A 13,972-nucleotide genomic window follows, 5' to 3' on the forward strand; every position below is an offset into this window, starting at 1 on the left:
TTTGTTCACATTCCCAAGAAAAGTGATCCAACAGAATGTGGAAATTATTAAATAACGGTATTACTGTCACATGCAAGCAAAGTATACTGAAGATCTTTAAAAGACGGCTAGAATATTACATAGATGGGGACTTGCCAGAAGTTCAAGCAGAATTTATAAGAGGCCATGCTATCAGGAATATCATTGTTGATGTCAGATGGATCCTGGCTGAAAGTAAAGAACACCAGAAGAATGTCTATTTCTGTTTTATTTACTGTGCAATGGCATTTGACCGTATGGATCATAACAAGTTACAGTTAACATTGAGAAGAACAGGAATCTCAGAACACTTAACTGCACTTATGTGAAATCTACATATACCTAGACTAAGAGACTGTTGTGTGAACAGAACAAGGAAACACTACATGGTTTAAAACACTACATGGTTTAAAGTTAACAAAGATGTGAGTCAGAGTTATCCTCTCCACACCTATTCAATCTGTATGCTGAGCAAATTTTTCCTGAAGCTGGACTCGTTAAATTGATAAGAATGTGGTATCAGGATCGAAGGAAGACTCATCAATAACCTGTGTTATGCAGATGGCACAATATTGCTTGCTAAAAGTGAGGAGAACTTGAGGCACTGACCACAATAGGTTGAAGAATACAGCCTTCAATATGGATTGCATCTCCACATCAGGAAACAAAAATTCTTACCACTGGACCAATAAGCAACATAAAGATAGATAGAGAAAAGATTGAAGTTGTCAATGAATTAATCTTACTTGGATCCACAATCTACAACCCTGGTACAAGCAGTCAGGAAATCAGGATTCATTAATGTCCTCACCAGTCTCTGCCAACAAATATGGAAGACCTGGCCAACTGAATGGAAGAGATCCATATTTGTTCCCATTCCCAAGAAAGTGAAGTCAACAGAATGTGAATATTATCAAACAATATCATTAATGTCACATGCAAGTAAAATCTTGCTGAAGATTATAAAAAATCACTGAAACGTTGACAGAGACCTGCCAGAAGAGGCCATGGCACAGAGAAAGTCACTGCTGATGTCAGAAGGATCTGGCTGAAAACAGAGAATACTAGAAAGATATTTACTTGTGTTTTGTTGATTATGCAAAGGAATTAGTCTGGATCATAATAAATTATGATCAACATTGAAAAGTCTCAGTACTTTTGTGCTCAAGTGAGACCTAAATATAGAGCAAGAAGCAGTTGTCCAAACAGAAAAAGGGAACACTGTGTGCTTTAAAATCAGATGACACACAGTTCAAATCTACCAGATGCTCGACTGGAGTAGCAAGGGCAATCTCCCCCTGTACCATCCAGATCTGATTTGACAGTACACACACACAAAATAATAAAATAAAATAATTTTTTAAAAAAATCAGATGACACAACTTTGTATGCTATAAGAGAAGAAGACTTTAGTTTTTTTTCCTATATTTTATTAATTTTCATAAACATTTACAGAGATTTTGGGTTCCCATTCATTCATTGTTGCACTATTCTCTCTACCCTCCTCCCAGTTTGTTCTTGTCCAAATGCCACAGTGCTTGTCAAAGCCAGTTCTGATTAATCTTCTTTGTCAGTGTATCCTTTGCCATTCCCTATCACTCCTCCCTGAGAGAGACTTCACCCTCAGTCATAAGGAAAAGGGGATGGCGTATTCTCTTAGCTACTTCCTGCTGAAAAGGGATGCTGTGGGTTTCAGGGTGAAGATCTTCTCTCACTACTCTAAAGGGCCCCTTTGGCAGTAGGAAACACATAGACTATTATGGAGATTGATTTTGGGATTTAGATGCACTCTTATTGATTGTGCTTGGCCGTACATGTTCATATCCTTGAAGATGTATCATGGGGGTGTTGCAACCTAGAAGACACAAATTTGACTAACAAGTTATAAGTACATGAGTCAAAAATTATGGAAAAGTAAAAGAAAAGATTCTTTCATTGTTTTACAAACCCTCCCCCAGGTCCCCTCCACCATGTAGCCCTCGCTCTAGTCTCCTGTGATGACAGAAATACCTAGTTATATATCTCTTTTAAACAGTTTTCTCCCTCTTCTGTTTCAGTGCAGTATACATTATTGAACCCATCTTACTCAGTCTCTCCCCAACCCCAAGGACTTTAAATTTTTACTGCAGATCAAAGATTACAATCTACAATATGGATTATATCTCAACATCAAGAAAACAAATATTCTTATCATATCAATGGACCTTTAGGTAACATCATAATAGAGAAAAGTTTGCAGTTGTCAAGAATTTCCTTTTACTTGGATCCACAATCAACACCCTTGGTACAAGAAGTTATGAAATCGAAAGACATGTTGCATTGGGAAAATCTGCTGTCAAGGACTTCTCCAAAGTGCTAAATAGTGAGCATGTGAAAGACATGATATTTTTCAATAACAAAATAAGCAAAAAACTTGAAACGACTCTTCACAAAGAAGACATTCGGATGACAAACCGACCCATGAAGAAATGTCCAAAATCACTGGCAATCAGAGAGATGCAAATCAATACAACACCCCAATATCAGTAGCAAAGTTCCACAAGACAGCAATCCATAAATGTTGCAGAGGATGCAGAAAGATGGGAACTCTCACGCACTGGCTGGTGGGATTGTAAAATGGTACAACCATTGTGGAAGGCAGTTTGATGTTTCTGCAAAAACTATACATAGAAATCACATATGATCCAGATATTCTACTGCTAGGAATATACCCAAGGAAATAAAAACCGAGACATGAATGGAAACATATACACTTAATGTTCATAGCAATGTTATTCACAATAGAAAGAAAATGGAAACAGCCGAAATGTCTGTTAGCAAATGAATGGATTGAGAAATTGTGGTACATTCAAGATAATGGAATACTATGCAGCTCTAAGGAGCAGTGATTTAATAAAATACTGTATAGCACAGGAGAGTCCAGAGAGCATTGTGTTGAGTGAAGTGACTCAGTTTCATAAGCACAAATACTGTATAAGATCATTATTGTAAAAATAGAAGGATAACTGAGCAAGATATATATAAATGTTCAAAAGAAGAAGGAGAAAAGGAGAGGGGAACAGAAAAAGAGAAAGAAGAGAAATCACCAAAATAGAAGAGATTAGTGGACAAACGGGAGGCAGGTAAAAGAATAGGAAAGATATTCAACTGTGACTTGAAAAAATAGGGTAATAATAGGCATAGGCCAATAACAATTATCTAAAATACAATGTATATGAATGATTGTATAAAGCACAATGTACAGGAATGAAATGCTATATAAATGAAAGATTGTATAAAACACAATGTACATGCATGAAACACAGTGTATATGAATGATTGTATGCAAATCAATAAAAATAGGAGGGGGAAAGACCCTAAAAGAATAAATCCAATCCAAATATTTAGCTAATCCTACTGTTGTTTTAATGGCCTAGTGGTGGTAAGACACGTGTTGCCAACCTGAAGCCATTCTGAAGGCGTACAATTCAAATTCTTCATAACAGTCTCCTCCCATGTGATTTACTGCCTCAGAAAACCCACTGGAGGATCAGCTATTGGTCAGTTCCAACTCCGTGGTATGTACCAGTAACAACTAACGCAATTGTTGGGCTTAAGGATATCAGAGATCATCAGAATGGTACAGAATTGGGCAAATCTATTGTTCATAGTTTTGCCATGAGTTGTAGTTGACTTGATGGTCAAGTCAACTAATGACAATGGCATAGTTGTTACTGGAAAGCCATGATTCTGCCACCTTCTACTGGAAAAACCCATCTTGGAGGCAGAAGATTGAACAGAAAAAGCAGAATTTTTGTCTATAGTTTTGAGGGTGAGGATTTTTGTTTTTCCTAATGTGTGTCACCCATATTGAAGGCTATAATCTCTGATTTTCTCCAGCAAATGTTCTAAGTCTACTTAGCTTTCAGCAAGCAAGATTGTGCCATCTATATAATATAGGTTGTTGATGAATCTTCCACCAATCCTGATGCCACATTCTTCTTCATATAGTACAGCTTCTTGAATTCTTTTTTCCAACATACGTATTGATTGGTATGGGGAAAGGATACAAACCTGATGTATACACAACTTTCTTTATTTTAAACCATACAGTATTTGGACAACTGTTTCTTGGTCTATGTATAGGTTTTTGATAAGCGCAATTAAGTATTTTGGGATTCCCATTCTTCTCGGTGTTAGCCATATTGTGATCCACACAGTCAAATGCCTTTGCAAAATCAATGAAACACACATAAACATCTTTCTGTTAGCTCTGCTTTCCACCAAGATCTACCGAACATCAGCACTGATATCCCTTGTGCCACAATGTCTTCTGAATGCCCTTCATTCCATAGATTACCCTTCATTTAGCTAGTTATGCAGTTATGTGGCATACAGGGTTTTGTTTGTTTTGAGTTTTCCCCCAGCTGATATGTCCTTACAAATATACGTTCAATTTAGGAGCCAGCTATTTTTTTATATGACACTTAATTATTTTCATTTTTTACCTTGAGATTTAGTTTGCAAGTCATCAACATTATAAATTTAATGTTGTAATTTCAGTTTTTAAACTTAAGGGACTTCAAAGACTGAATCTGCCTTCCTCTAAATTAAAGGTGAGTTAATTATCATTAAGCTGCATTGGTGCAATTTGTCATTTGAGAATGATTAGCTTGTTTTTAGTCTTAAGGTAAATTTCTAAAGTAAATCTTAATGGTTTCTTTACGGGAGCTCTGGTGACTTAGTGGTAAGGAGTTGCACTGGCAACTCAAAGGCACACAGTTCAAGTCCAGCAGATGCCCCATAAGAGAAAGCTGGACCATCCCCTGTGCAATGTACCGCCCCCGAAAGCCTGCTGAAGGGTCAGCTATGAGTCTCTTTCAGCCTTGATGGGGCACAGTAGCAACAATGATCTCTTTAAATGTTTCTTTTAAAAAATCCATTTTAGATTTTTTCAAAATTCTTATTTTTTTTAAAAAAAGTATGGAGAATGCCTAGAGTCCATTTCTGCATCCTTCCCTTCTTCCATTACTTCAGCGAACCATTGTTTTACTTGTCTGACCTTACACCACACGCTGATGCTCAAGACGTGTATGTGTACAATCCCTTTTGAGACGCTTCAATTTTTCCATTTTACAGTTTGAATACTTTTTGGTATGCACTTTCTCACAAATGAGTACACTCCTTCCCACCTTCCACTCAAGACATTGTGGAAACACAATTGAGAGTTTTCTATGTGTCATGCACGTCATAATGGTTTGTTAGTATTATGCTGGGACAGTAGTTCTTTAAATAGAATATTCTCTCATGGAAAATACCTACAATGCTGAGAGAACACCTTATGAAGTGTCTAGAAAACAGGATGCATCCTCAGCATTGCACAGAAGCTGAAGCAAAGGCTCTTTGGAATATAAAAACCAAATTTATAGCTGTTCATTAGTATAAGGATTCAAGAAGACAGTAGCTGTTAGTTTCCCAGTTAGTTATCCAGAGATGAAACAAAGAGCCTCATGCTCACACAGACGTGGAGCACTCGAGGCTGAACCATCTGCAAAGGGCTCTTATTTCTTCTACAGAAACCCACTCATCTATTTTGAACCAATTTTCTTTAGAACATATGTCTCACTATGCAACCAGAAGGACTTTTATATCCTCGTTACTTGACAAAAATTCTCCGTTTCTTCGGGAGATCTGTTTTGTGCCTAAAGTATGGAGCAGATAAATGTAGAGGGACTGGGTTAGTCTGAAGAATGACTTTCCTGCGATTGTGGAGAGAGGGCTTTTGTTTTAGTTTGATGTTTTCTTCTCCACCCCCCATAATATTGTTGCTAGGTAGAACTGCATTTTTGCTGCTGAAAGAGAAATCTAGAGGCCTGTAAATTGGCTTGGTTATTCCCCTCTCTCTCTAAATGAGAACGTGTTTGTTTCTACTCGGCAAGTGCTAAATATTTGAGACTCTTCACCAAGTTGCCATTGTGCAGTGAATTATTTCAATGGAAACTTTTTTTTAATGTATTTGAGACAGTTTTAAAATAATTGCTCTTTAAAAGTCCATTTGACATTAAATGGGTGGGGAGCACCAGGTGATATCATATATGTAGAATATATAGAAATTATGCCATTTTTATAAACTGTCATTTATAAAGAATAAAACTGGTAGCGTATAGGATGATGAGGGTTGGGTGTTGTTATTTTTTAAGATTCTTTTTATAGTTTTGGTATTTTTTTTCCTACCTTTAAGATACAATATTTTCTTTTTCAGATACAGTTTTCTTAAATGCCAAAAAAACCCAAATTTCCTTTGTATATTAAAGTCTACATAAAGTCCACTGGTACAATTAGGCACTTTTCTCTCTTCTTTTTTTTTTTTTTTCCATGTATGAGAAATTTATTTGTTACTCTGTTTTTCCCTCATACTCTTCTTCCTCCATCAATTGACTCATTCTATTACTGAAGAACATCACTTCTCTTTTGACAAGCATCATGGAATTAAAACTTTGGCTTCTGGAGCTGAGGTGAGTAATCTGTCAGCAAGGACACCATGACAGCCTCAAGCCATGCATGAGAATGCTTGTAAAAGTGCTTTAAGATGGGCTTATGGTTCGCATTCACCAATTAGTTATTTATAATTAGAAGTAGAAATTCTTTCTTCCCCATACAAATAACATCTTTTCTCAAAGGTCAGTCTCTTTTGACATCTAGTAAACTAGGATAACCTTTATTATGTATATTGCTCTAATCAGAGCATCATTTTCTGAGGTGGATTCAAGGTTAAAATGTTTAAGAGAAGCTTCAGATCAATGTCATTAGGAAAAACCATCTTGTTCATAAACCTTCAGCCATTGAAAAGACACCATTGGGGTATATGCAGTTATGTAATTGGATAGAACTAAATATTATATTTAACAATAGGCAAAAGAAAACAATAGCTTACAGTTGCAGAGTGCTGTCTCTTTAAAAACAAATGTATCTCTCATGAAACACAACATGAGTTTTTAGGTAATTAATAATAGTGCATTTTGGAATTAAAAAATGTTGTCTAGCAGAGAAAGCTGATTTTCCTAAGAGGGTTCACCTGGCAGCCCTGGAATTATTTTCTGATTCTTGTCTCTAAAAACTCTCTCCTTTCTCCTACAATATTATCGTTCTAAAATGATACTCCTGCTGGGTTGAATGATGAGGATGTAGTATTTTCAGCTAGCTGTTGTTGTTATGTGCTGTCAAGTTGGAACTGTTCCATAGCTAATCCTTCAGCAGGTTTTCTGAAACAGTAAATGACACAGAAAAAGAATGCTCACCTTTATTCAAGGAAGCAGCAGGTGAATCTGAACCACATTCCTTTGGGTTGGCAGCACTACTCCTTATTAATAAGCCATCAGACCTCCTTTTTTAACTAGTTGTTGTTAGTTGCCATGGGGTCAAGTACAACTCATAGCTACCCTATAAACAGCAGTCCTATCCTGTGCCGTTCTCACCATCTCTGACATACTGGACCTATTGCTGCAGTCACTGTGTCAATCTGCTTGGTTGAAGATGTTCCTCTTTCTTACTGACCCTCCACCTTTCCAAGCATGGCGTCCCTCTCCAAGGAATAGCCTCTTCTAACAAGATGCCCAAAGTATATGAGATGAGGCTTTGTCATATTTTCCTCCAAGGAGCACTCTGGCTGCACTTTCTCCAAGACATATCCATGTGTTCTTTTGGCCGTCCATGGCATATTTAGTACTCTTCTCCAGCACCACAACTTAAAGGCCTCAATTCCTCTTCTGTCATCCTTTTTCAATTGTCTGGCTCACAGATGCATAGGAAGTGATTGAAAAGAACAGGGTCTGACTCAAGTTCACCTTAGTCCTCAAACTGGTATCATTGCTCCTCAGTAATTTGGTGAGGTCCTTGACTGCAGACCTGCCCAATGCAATGCATAGCCTGATCTCCTGACTGCATGTATCAAGTGTTGTTTGTAGATCCAAGTAAGATGAATTTGTTGACAGTTTGAATCTTTGAATCTGATCATGATGTTGCCAGTTGATCCACCGGTGAAAATTTTTGTTTTCTTGATCTTGAGATGCAATCCATAGTGAAGGCTGTAGTTTTTTATCTTCTGCAACAAGCACTTCAAGTCCTCCTCACTTCCACCAAGCAAGGTTCTGTTATCTGCTTAACGCAGGTTGTTGTTGAGTCTTCCTGATGTTCTAATGTCACATTCTTCTTCACAGAGTCCAGCTCTAATGATTTGTTGAGCATACAGATTGAATACATATGGGGAGAGGATACAACCCTGATGCACGCCTTTTCTGGTTTTAAACCATTCAGTGCTCCCTTACTCTATTCAGACAATAGCTGTTTCAACTAGTTGCTGTTGTTGTACCATCAAGTCAGACCCAACCCATCGCTGAGCTCAGGTGGGTTTTCAGAGGCAGAGGAGGAGGTTGCCCAATCTTGTGCAGAGCATCAGGTGGACTTAAACTATATGCCTTCAGGATTACAGCAAAGCGTCTTGTGACTAGGCCATCAGAACTAGTTATCCCTAATTTACTAGGGAATCTTATTTTCTGTTAAGTGATGAGATTTGGCTTGTAAATAAATGCCTCTCTGTTTTTATCTTCTTTCTTTTATATTGCCTATGTACATTAGTGTAGATGTTCCTTTTATATTACTAGTAGAAACAGATCATTGGCCTCAAGGTTAAATTTCTTTCATATCTTTTCATCGTTTTTAAAGCTAGTAACATGAGGTCAATTCTATTTCACTTTAAAGAAATTGTTATAAAAATGCACAGGGGAAAGAGTAAAGTAAATAAATAAACAAACTGCTAATACTCTCGTCATCTGACATTTTGGGGAATGGAGAGTAACAAGCTACTGAAACTAGAATTTCTAACATGCAGGTTTTACTTCTTCAACTGCATGAAGATAAGATTTATGTGCTTTCATCTTGTTCACAACTATGATAGGACATATAAATTTCCTAATTATCTAAAATGTTTAACTATAAGAATACTTACTTTGAACCAAATTTAATAATGCTCTTGATGTCACTGGATCTAAGAATATTTACTTTGAACCAAGTTTAATAATGTTATTGGTGTCATTGGGTCCGTTCTGACTCATAGCAACCTTGTGAGACAGAATGGAACTACCTTCTGTAGTTTTCAAATCAGAATGGAAATGTCATTGGTTTGAGCCCACTAGCGCTTAGTGAGATGAGATGAAGTAATTTGATTTGTAAAAATTACAGCCTTGGAGACTGCATGGGACAGTTTGATCCTCTCCTGTAAGATTGCTATAATTCACAATTGACTTGATGGCCTTGGGGTGACATCACTATTTTAAAGGAACTTTGGTGGCCTACTGGTAAGAATCTTTACTGCAATCTCCAAGACACATAGTTCATATCTGCTATCTGCTCTGCAGGAAAAAGGATGGGCAATCTCCTCCGTGGGATTACTGCCTCTGAAAACCCTCTGGAGGCTGTGGGTTGGTTCTAACTCAGTGGCACATGACAGCAACAACAACAACTGGTAGCACACTAATTAAGTGCTGAACTGCTAATCAAAAGGTTAGAGGTTGAAATTCGCCTGCGTCCCTGCAGGAGAAAGATGTGGCAATCTGCTTCCGTAAATGTGACAGCCTTTGGGAACCCTTGTGGAGGAAGTTCTGCTGTGTCCTACATAGCTGCTGTGAGTCAGAATCTGTGAACAGCAAGGGTGTTGGTTTTTGTTTTGTTTTATTATGGAAACAGATCACCAGATGTTTTCATTTACTGTGGAAGCAGAGTCTCTGAGTGGATTTGGACCACCAGCTTTTCAGTTAGAAGCTGAGGACTGAACCCCACTGTGTTAAAGGGCCCCTCAGTTACATAGTGTGTGTCATATGTTACTTATATGTCCTTTTAAAAACATGTCTTAATAATATCTCGAGAAGTAAATTGGCATTTTACTCAATGTTTAAGTGAACCAATAGACTCAGCTTTATAGATTGTACACACTGCTCTTCTCAGTTGGAAATTTAAGAGGGTTTGAATGACTAATTATTTTATCTTTTTTATTTAATTGACTTTAATTCAATCAGTCACCTATGTTTTGCTGTGTAATATTAATAGCAATTATATAATGCCATTATTTATTATAATGAAGAGATTGAGATTGTTGCCAGGCTTGGCTCTACAATCAACACTCTTGGCACCAGCAGCCAAGAAATTAAAAGACAAATTGCACTGGGAAAGTCTGCTGTCAGAGACCTCTCCAGAGTACTGAAGAGCAATGATGTCAATCTGGAGACTAAGGTGCGCCTGATACAGGCCATGTTCTTTGAAATTACTTGTCCAGAGAGCTGGACAATGACTAGGGATGATAGAAAGAGAATTGATGCCTTTGAGCTGTGGTGCTGGAGAAGAGTGTTGAATATATTGGACTGCTAGGAGAACAAATAAGTTTGTCCTGGAGAGGGTGAGACCAGGCTGCTCCTTGGAGGCAAGGATTCTGAAGCTCCATCTGACATACTTTGGACATGTTGCAAAGAGAGACCAATCCTTGGAGAGAGACATCATGCTTGGGAGGGTGGAGAGTCAGCGCAGGAGAGGAAGACCCTTGATGAGATGGATTGATTCAGCCACTGGGGTAATGGGGATAGGCATGTCAGAGACAGTAAGATTGGCACAGGCTAGAGCAGGGTTTAGGGCTGTCATACATAAGGTCACTATAAGTTGCAGGTGACTCGATGGCACATAACAACAACAACATAGAAAACTCACTGTATCCTCCCTAACCCTTCACCGGACCCATCAGTTTGCTAATTGCTGCTCCCTCTTTTTCCCCTAGCATCCCTGTCAACCTTCCACAATTGTTTCTCTTTTTTTCCTTCCCTCACCAATTTCCATTAGTTACACAAATCTTGTTCAGATTGTTAATTGCAATACATACAATGTCTGATTCCTCTTTCATTTCAGATTGACCTTCCCTTCACCTATTCCAATTAAGTGCTAAAAGTCTACCCATTGTTTGCCTGCTCTCTTTGCCTTTCTCTCCCTTTCTCCTTATAGCTATCCTATTTTTTGTATCTGTTGTCTTATACTTGGAGAAGGTGCAAAAAGAATGCTTCTTGAAGGCGAAGATGATAAAGCTTCGTCTCACATACTTTGGGCATGTTGCTGGGAGAGCTTAAGTCTTAAAGAGGGTCATCATGTTTGGAAAGGTGGAGGACAGTGAAGGAGAAGAAGACCCTCAACCAGTGGATTGACACAGTGACTGCAGGAATGGGCTTGAGTGTGTCAGAGGTTGTGAGGATGGCAAAGGAGAGAACAAGTTTCAAGTCTGTTATTCTGGTCACTAGGAGTCATACTCGACTGGGCAGCACCTAATAAGAGTCATTTTGGTCCTTCTGTGATGGAGTTATTTCACTCAGTATAATATCCTCTAGACTCGTCCATCTTATGTAGTGTTTCACAATTTTTCAATGTTTTGTAATTCTCCATTGTACGACATACCATAATTTCTCTATCCATTCTTTTCTTGATGAGCATTTGGGCTGCTTCCATATCTGTGATTGTGAATAATGCTATAATGAACATGGGTATGAATAATTCCTTTCTGATTTCCATAGGGTATAATTTCAGTAATGAAATAGCTGGATCAAATGGTATTTCTGTTCTCATCTTTTAGAGGAAATACGACACTGCCTTCCCTATTAGTTGTACCATTTATAATCCCACCAGCAGTGCATGAGAGTTCAAATTTCTCTGCATCCTCATCAGTTTTTATTGTTTGCTGTCCTGTTGAACTTTGCAGTTGTTGCTGGGATGATGTCTCATTGTTGTTTTAGTTTGCACAGCTGGACAGTGATTAAGGATGATTAAAAAAGAGTTGATGCCTTTGAGTTGTGGTGCTGGAGAAGACTATTGAACATACCATAAACTGCCAAGAGAATAAACAGATCTTGGAGAAAGTTAAACCAGATTGCTCCTTGAGAGCATGAATTTTTAAACCCTGCCTCACATATTGAGCATGTTGTCATACAGAGAAGGACATCATGCTTGGAAGGGTGGAAGGTCAACACAAGAGAGGTGAACCCTGAGTGAGGTGAATTGACACAGTGACTGTGGCGAAGGAGTCAGATGTGTCAAAGACCTTTCAAGAGGTTGTCTCAGGATCAGGCAAGGTTCAAAGCTGTTCTTCATAGGCTTGCTATGAGCCATAGTTGACTCATTGACACATAACAATAACAACAATAGCTAGTGCTATTTCTTCACGTGTTTGTTGACCATCTGAATGTCATCTTTGGTGAAGAGTCTTCATATCTTTTGCCCATTATGTAATTGCATTGTTTATCTTTTCCTTTTTGAGGTATTCGAGTATTCCATAAATTTTGGATATGAGTCCCTTATCAAATATGTAAGTGAAAAAAAATTTCCCCAGTCTATGGACATTCTTTTCACCCTATTTGAAAATTTTTTAAAAATACATACAAGGATTCAGTCTTTACAAGGCCTCATTCATCAGTCTTATCTTCTGTTTGTGCATTTTTGGTGATGTTTGAAAGTCTATTCCTTTCATAGATTAGGAATTCTAAATTTGTTCCTAATTATTCTCTGATCTTTACAGACTTAGGGTTTACCCCTAGGTCCTTGTGCCACTGTTTGTTGGTTTTTGCGAATAGTGTGAGATGTGGATTTTTGTTTCCGTTTTCTGCAAATAGGATGTCTAGTTGTGTCAGCACAATTTGTTGAAGAGGCTGTTGTTTTCACATTTAATTGATCTCGTCTCCTTATCAAAGTTCAGTTCTTTGTACATAAATAGGTTTCTAGGAAATTGATTCTGTTCCACTGGTCTATGTCTGTGTCACGGGACCAGTACCATGTTGCTTTGATTACTACACCTGTGTTTTGAGATAAGGAAGTGTGCTACTTCTTACTTTTTCAGTAGAGCTTTGGTTATTTAGAGTTAGAACTTGCCTTTTTCATCTCCATGAAGACTTACATCAGTATTTGTATTGGGATTACACTGAATGTATAGTTTGCTTTTGAGAAACTGGTAATTTTCACAGTATTGAGTTTTACTATCCATGAACATAGTATAGTCTTTCATTTACGTAGCTCTCTTTTTGTTTCTTGTAGTATTTTAGAATTTTCTTTGTGTAGGTCTTCTGTGTCTCTAGTTAAATTTTTTAAGTATATCATCTTGTGGTTGACTATTGTAATCGTTGGGTGGTTGTGGGTTTGTTTTCTTTTTTCTTTTATTTGGTCTCTGTGTTACTGTAGAGAAATTAAATTCTTTTTTTTTTTTTAATGTTGATCCTTCCACTTTGCTCAATTGTTCTGTGAGAGTCAATAGTTTACTTGCTGAGCTTCTGGGGTCTTATGTCATTGGAGAAGTTCAGTATCAGCTGTCAAAACCAGGCTAGGTGCCAAAACAAAGGGGGAAATGCAGAAGTAAAGGAAATGAAAAGAAGATTTCAAAGGGTAATTCAAGAAGACAAAGCAGATTATTTTAACAGAAGGTGCTATACTTTTATCTGTGTCAATTTGGGTAGTTGTAAATTTCAAAGATTTTGTCCTTTTGCTCTAGGCTTTCAAATTTGTTAGTGTATATATAGTTTTAAATAATAATCTATTCTTTTTATTTTTGTTCCATTGTGATATATTCACTTAATTTCTTATTGAATTGGTTGTATCTTTTCTTTCATTAGGCTTGCCAATGTCTGGTCAATTTTATTGACCATTTGAAAGAACCAACTCCTGGTATTGATAATTTTGTTTGATTTCCTGTTTTCTATTCCCTTTATTTCTGACCTTACCTTTATAATTTCACTTTTACCCTTGCTGTTACTTTTCTATTTTTCACAGATATGGGATTAAGCAGACAATTTTAATTCTTTTTTGCTTGCTCATTACTATGAACTGACCTCTGAGTACTGCTTTTGCTATATCCCAGAGGTTTTGTTATGTTTTCTTTTTTTTATTATTAAATTTTATTAGTTTC

This window comes from Elephantulus edwardii, unplaced genomic scaffold (genome assembly GCF_000299155.1).
Source record: "Elephantulus edwardii isolate Elephantulus edwardi_28Jun2011 unplaced genomic scaffold, EleEdw1.0 scaffold00021, whole genome shotgun sequence".
Classification (NCBI taxonomy): domain Eukaryota; kingdom Metazoa; phylum Chordata; class Mammalia; order Macroscelidea; family Macroscelididae; genus Elephantulus; species Elephantulus edwardii.